This window comes from Prunus dulcis, chromosome 4 (assembly GCF_902201215.1).
Source record: "Prunus dulcis chromosome 4, ALMONDv2, whole genome shotgun sequence".
NCBI classification, from domain to species: Eukaryota; Viridiplantae; Streptophyta; class Magnoliopsida; order Rosales; family Rosaceae; genus Prunus; species Prunus dulcis.
This window is the reverse complement of record NC_047653.1, coordinates 18947691-18954834: the sequence shown is the minus strand read 5'-3', so window position 1 is coordinate 18954834 and position 7144 is coordinate 18947691.

The window sequence follows — 7144 nt, the reverse complement described above, 5'->3', positions numbered from 1 at the left end:
TGTTTATGGTCCTTCGGCAAACAATTGTCCGTCGGAAGCATTCTCTTGAAAACCCCCAAAAAGTAATCGAAACACAAGTTGGACATACGATACTTTATTTTTTCGTGCATTAGCTCCACAATGGCAGTGAGAACGGAAAAACTCTCGCACCCCGGGTATAACTCTTGGTTGGCATTTTTTAACAGTTTTTCATCCTGTTCAAACTCCGCACTGTCTATTGGTGTAGGCACGTCATCTTCCCCTTCCTGATTGATGTTGGTCGATGCGAATGGAAAAGCATCCTGTATAATAACCATGACTTGATCATTAGGATCCACAATAGGTTCAACATTGTCCACTCTTGGGGCATTTGAAGACGAAGCATGGTCTACTTGTTCGCCGTGAAGGTTCCAAATGCTATATGTTTCAATCATTCCATTCCTTACTAAATGAAATCCAACAGTTTCAATTGACTCAAACAGCGTGTTGTTGCACCTCCTACAAGGACAACGGATTCGAGTTGCACCCGGGTTGTGTCTACGTGCAAACTCAATAAAATCCTCGATTCCATCCAAGTATTCGTCTGCGAATCTATTCGGGTTCTGTATCCACCTTCTGCTCATAATTCCTGAAACCACAATCACGACACAACAGTCACAACAACTTCATCCGAAGTTATAATGTCACCTTATGCCTCCGGTAAGGGCCCTATCCCATTCGGGAATGCATAGTCCTGTCACGTAACCTACGGCTACATGAGATTAGATTTCGGCGTGGATTAATTTCGGCAGCATCTCGACACAGTTCTTGAAGTGGCGCATAGGTATAAATACCTACGTACCACCAGAAGAACGTACCGAGATGACACCGAAATCTCCACAATCGAAACCTAATCCTGTAGCCGAAGATTATGGGACAACACTATGCATTACCAAACTGTCCAAATAATGGGACAATTCAAGAATTAATTGGACCGCAGTCATGCCTTACGCATCCATGCACGAAATCCAACTAATCTCGAGCGGGAAACTACGTGTTACTAAACATAAAAATAAATGTACGAAGTTAATTTCAATTAACTTCGTACATCGCGACACATTGTGCTACGTCACGCACAATTTCACAACATTATAAACATATAACTTCACAAAAAAAGTACAAACATAACAAACAAACTTTTACAATAACATACCTTCACAATCGTTCTCCACCAACCACTAATCACAAATATCCCTAATGAGAACAAAATTAATAGCATTAGTACGAATTTACATTAATACATTTAAACTCACGACAAAAAATACATACCTAATAAACATATAGAATTCATAGCAGAGCAGCAGCAGGGAGGGAGAGTGAGAGAGAGGCAGAATGCAATGCATTCTGCCTCTGCAATGGCAGATACAAATATGGAGAAGAAGGACTTTGCGCGACGAAGACGGAAAACTCGTCGCGCAAAACGCCGTCGCGAAAACCTACTTTTCCGTCGCACAAAACAACATTTCCGTCGCGCAATCACGTGTCGACAGCTACTTTTTTGCGCGACGAAGAAATTTATTCGTCGCACAAAAATTCCGTCGCGCGAATACAAACTGGCGTCGGGCAAAGTTCATGCTTCGTCGCGCCAATTAAAATATTTCGTCGCGCAAGGTTGCACCGCTATTACACTTTACGCGACGACGTACTTCCGTCGCGCAAAAACCCACCTCCATATTGGCGCCAAAATTAAGGTTCCCTCGTTTTCTTACGCGACGGTTGATTTTTTCGTCGCCCTAAGTTGTCTTTTGCGACGAAAACACTCGTCGCGCAAAATTTTTTTACCGCCATAAGAGGCGGCAAATTTCGGTCCATCTTTGCGCGACGAATAAGTTGAAATGTCGCGCAATATACTCATGTGCGACGCTCCCTGTCGTCGCGCAAGAGTTTGGCGCCATTTTGCATAGAGGTTGCATCTTTGCGCGACGCAATTTATTTACGTCGCACATAGTCTCTATCCGCGACGAAATTATTTGTCGCGCTAGTTTTCTGTTCGTCGCGCAAACTTCCGTCGCGCGACGAAATTTTATTCGTCGCGCAAACTTCCGTCGCGCAAATAGTAAATTGTAGTAGTGTTTGGGATTTTGGCTGCTATGTAGTAACAATAACATAGAGAGGTGTTGGTTAGGATCCATACCTTGATGAAGTTGTTGATTTCACCATCCATTTCTTGATTCCTTCTTCTTTTTTGGTAGTCTCTCTCCCTTAGATTCTCTCAAAATACACCTAACTTTGGGCAATGTTTTGCCTTCGTTTAAATGTTAAACCTTTTTTTTTTTTTTTTTTTTTTTTTTTAATCGGAAAATGTTGAACCTCGTTAGTTGGGCCTTAATTGCACTAGCATTGGTTCTTTGGGTGAAGAAACACTTGTGTACAAGGAGGATAGCACTGCACTATTTTGCTATTTTCGATCAATTACATTATGTCATGTGTAATAACTTTTTCATTGGGTGGGTTGTTTTTCTTTTGTTGGTGCTATGTTTAATAATTACAGTTGACAGTTGAAACTCAGAGAAGTAAAAAGGATTGCAAAGAATGTGTAACTCACAAGGAATTAACTTTCTAGCAAAATTTACTAGTAAAATTTATCGCATAGTGAAATTGAAAGATTTGATTAAACCAAACGATATAATCCGCTGTACACTTACTATTTTCATTTATCATCTCAATTGTTTAACTCATTATTTATTATGAGCAATAAGCAAAACCAAAGGATTTAAGAAAATTGTCTTGATTTCTGAGCAATAAGCAAAAAACCACCTTCCTCTCTCACTTCAAAATGCCTCATCCAAACACAACGTTAGGGATTGTGATCATCTTGGCATTTTCAAATAAAAGTAACACGGCTTGACCACAGGAGCCCAAATATAAAGATATGAAATTAAAAAGGGGATGCCAAACACGGGAGGACAAAGCAATAGAAAGTCAAAAAAGTTTCACTTCAAGAAGCAACTAGAATAGAACATCAAACCACAAAAATTATTAAAGAGAAATCTGAAGTTTGAACAACAAACCACAAAAATTTGCCAAAAACATCAATTGGTTCATAGTTATGGCGAAGACGAAGACAATGATTGAGGCGAACATGAAGATGAAGACGGACACGAAGATGGAGGTGAAGACTAGACGAAGTTTGCTCGGCTAGGTTGAAAACGAAGGTCGCTCGATTGCTTCACATGTGTTTTTGGTTGTTGTGTGTTTTGCGTGTGGGCTAAGATAAACCCTATCAAGCCTCGTTTGGTTCACAAAACGGATTTGAAGGGAAATAACTTCTCATGTCATTTCCCAAGATATGGGAAATAAAGATTCCTTTCCATTGTTTAGTAATCCGTGGGAAGGAACCAAGAAATGCCACTTTATTTCCTTTCAAATGTTTGGTTTGTGTATAAATGTAAAACAAAGTTTGTTTATTTTTTCAATTATACCCATATGAAATTAAATAAATAAAAAGAATGCATTTAATGCTAGATTGTAATTCTAAATCGTTAGTACAATATGGTCATGAAAAATGTGTATTTAATGTTGGTTCATTTTCTCAAACTTTCCTATGAGCAGGAAAACAAAACCCACGGAGGGAGGAAGACTTAACTTTACCCCTACTACTTCCCATGTGTAAAACAACAAGTTTTCATACATGGACTTACCAAACATGGGAAAATAATTGCTTTTTCATCCCCAAACCTCCTTTTTCCATGAACCAAATAGGGCCTTAGTGAGGTTCTTCTCTTGTCCTAGCTAGTCAGCTTGTTAAATAAACCCATGTTTGGTAAAATAAGTATTAGGGCTAAATAGTCTAATCCTGGTACTAACCTTGTGAAACAAAAAAGCCCATAAGATCATATTTAAGACTCAACACTTCACCTTCCAAAACAGATGAAATATCCAAAGGAAAAGTAACTGCAACTTTTGTGTAACAATTACTATCTCATAAAATAAAGGCTTAATTACACTAGTACCCTCTAAAAGTATGGTCAAATCTCACATCGTTCCTAAAAAGTTAAAATAGCCCACTTTGCCCCTTTGAACTTTGTTTTGCGTCCCATTTCCCCCGATCCCACCGTCAAGTCTATTAAATCATCAATTAAAAAAGATGATATGGCACAAGTAGGACCCTTTTTTTTGCGAAATGGATGACACATGTGTTTAATTTAACAATCAATTTTTTTAAAAGTTTATGTCTTGTTCTCCCCCTTCATCCTTCCTTGCCCTGCCCCAGCTGATATCACCTTCTAATCCATGGGTGGCCCTGGGGTGGTGCAAGTGGCTCCACCGCATTGGGCCACCAATGTTTGTGTAAGTGGCACCACCGCACATCAAACTATGCTAACCAATAGCAATATATATCCATCTCTTTTGTTTAAGTATCAAAGTACTTTCTTCCTGTGGGGGCTTTTTCTTTCCGGCAGCTAAAAATAGGCACGGGCTGCTGTAAAGAGCAAATGGGTGGATCTTCCCCTATGTGTGAGTTCAAGAATCATGCCCCAAGAGTGCTTCGAAAGGTTCGTGGAGCCTTAGGAAACACATTGGCTTCCTTCACCCACAAAACCAACAATTGCTTACAGATAAATATTATGGCTTGACATAAGAAGCTTGTGGCATAGGAGCTTAGCATTCATGAGTTTAGCATGAGAGAGAGAGAGAGAGAGAGAGAGAGAGAGAGAGAGAGAAGGCTTGGGTTTCCTATGAGAAACAGAGGCTCGAAGTAAGGAGGAGAGAAAATTTTGAGAGGATTGGTTGAGGGGAGAGAGGAAAGAATGAAGGAAGAGGAATGGGTGGCTTGAGCAAGTTTCCCGTAGCTTGACAAAAGCTTTGTCAAGCTTTTGAGTACTTTGCTAGAAGAGAAAAGTGGAAGCAATGGAAGAACATAGCTTGAAATCGAAGGGTTCCAGAGGTGAGAGGTGATGTTTGCTCTCTCTGGATGTGTTTATGGGAGAGAGAGAGGAAGAAGATGGAAGCATGAGTGGCTTTAGTAGATTTCCAGCAGCTGATGGAAGCTTTGTCAAGCTTTTGAGTATTTTGCTAGAATATAAAAGGGGAAGCAATGGAAGAACAAAGCTTGAAATCGAAGGGTTCCAGAGGTGAGAGGTGATGCTTGCTCTCTTTGGATGTGTTTATGGGAAAGAGAGGAAGAAGATGGAAGAACGAAGCATGAAATTGGAGCTTCCAACAGAGAGTGAGAATGCTTGCTAGCTCTAGAATAGTTGTGGGAGAGAGAAAGAAGTTGGAAGAATAGAGCATGAAATACTAATTATAGGATTCGAGCAAAAATATTAATTATGATACTCTACGCCATGAGAAAAATTTAGTTGCAATGAGAATAACACTGTTTTTCTATTTTGAACAATAATGATATGTTATATGAAAGTGTTATCATGCATGCCACGACTCCATTAACTGAAAATAACAACATAATGTTATTTAATTAAGCCATGTTGAGTTGGAGATTCCCTTGGGAGCACTCACATAGAGTGAAACCATTTTTGGGGCGATGGGGGCATTTCTTTGACCGGATCGATAACGTAGGGAAAGGACATATGCTAAAGTAGGGAAAGGGCCGCACGTTTGTGGACTTCAGCTGGGTTTGTATCTATATAGCTCAACTTACATGTCCTAGGGAAAGGGCTAACGTAGGGAAAGTGCGTATGCTAACGTAGGGAAAGGGCTGCACGTTTGTGGACTTCAGCTGGGTTTGTATCTATCTAGCTCGACTTACATGTCCTAGGGAAAGGGCTAACGTAGGGAAAGTGTGTATGCTAACGTAGGGAAAGGGCCGCACGTTTGTGGACTTCAGCTGGGTTTTCTATCTATTTGACTTGACTTACATGTCCTTTGTGGTCGTCAACGTCTATGGACTTGCAAGAGTCAATATTGTTCGCTCAACAACAATCAATTTTACTATTATTTAATTATAATAATTAAATAAACATAATAATAGTATATAAAAGTAAATAAACAAAACGAAATTTGAAAATTAGTAAATAAAATACTAATTTTGTGTTTACTAATCAGGAATTGGAATTCTCATTATGAGTTGAATTCCACCTATAGAGGATTCCTGTATTTATTTCACATCAAGAAATTGAAAATTAAGTTGGGCCCACACAAAATTAGGAATTGAATTCCTGATTTTGGAGAAATTCAATTCTTAAGTGGGATGTGGTATTCTAATTCCTGGAGATCTAACTTATTAGGAATTCATCTTTTGTATCCATTATATCCTCACACAATTTTTAAAATTTCAAATTTGTCATCTACTTTAATCCAACAACGATGACATTTTAGTAATTAGTATCACTCCTACTCTAATTCCATATGCTTTAGTAAACAACTTCAATAGGACTCCGGAATCTAACTGCCCTCAATCCATATGGTTTAGTAAACAACTTCAATAAGAATCCAGAATCTAATTCTCCTCAATTCAATTCATCCCCAATTCAAGTCCTCTTAATCCAATTACGGATTAAAAAACATGCCATAACTGTAGAAACTTGCAGAATTGCAATGTCCTTGAAATAGAATTTTAACCTTACTCAGTGCTTGACATTGTCTTTCTTTTCAAACTTCTTTTTTGAACCCAGATATTTTGTGACAGGACCCGACCCAATTTCCACTTTGGAATTCGAGCCAAGTCCTGTGCGTGTCCGACACCTGGCAATGTCGGGCACAAATGACCTTTTTACCCTTCTTGTCTCAAATTCTTTTTAACTTCCCTTAGACTTCTGCCGAAATTTCGGCAGAGTCTCCCCTGTAATTGGACTAATCCCAAAAATTTTCACCTGTTAAACAACCCATAAATTCACACCAACTGCCAGAATATTCCAAATAACAGATCTCCACTCCAGTTTTCCAACTTCAACTATATATATCAGAGCATTTTCTAAGTTTCAGGGTTTCAACTACAAAACTTTACCTTACGTGGCGATGCGGAAGCTTTGAATGGCCCAGTGGTGGATCCCGCGTATTTCTATGGCCTGGGGCGAAAAACAGGTTGAAAATGTGAGTGGACCAAACATAAGATTTATGAAAACAGTTAAAAATCATAATAACCCCCATAGTAAAAATAACTTGATAAGTAAGGCTAAAGTTCACCTGTGTTTAATGTAAGGTATTCATCCGAATATATATATAA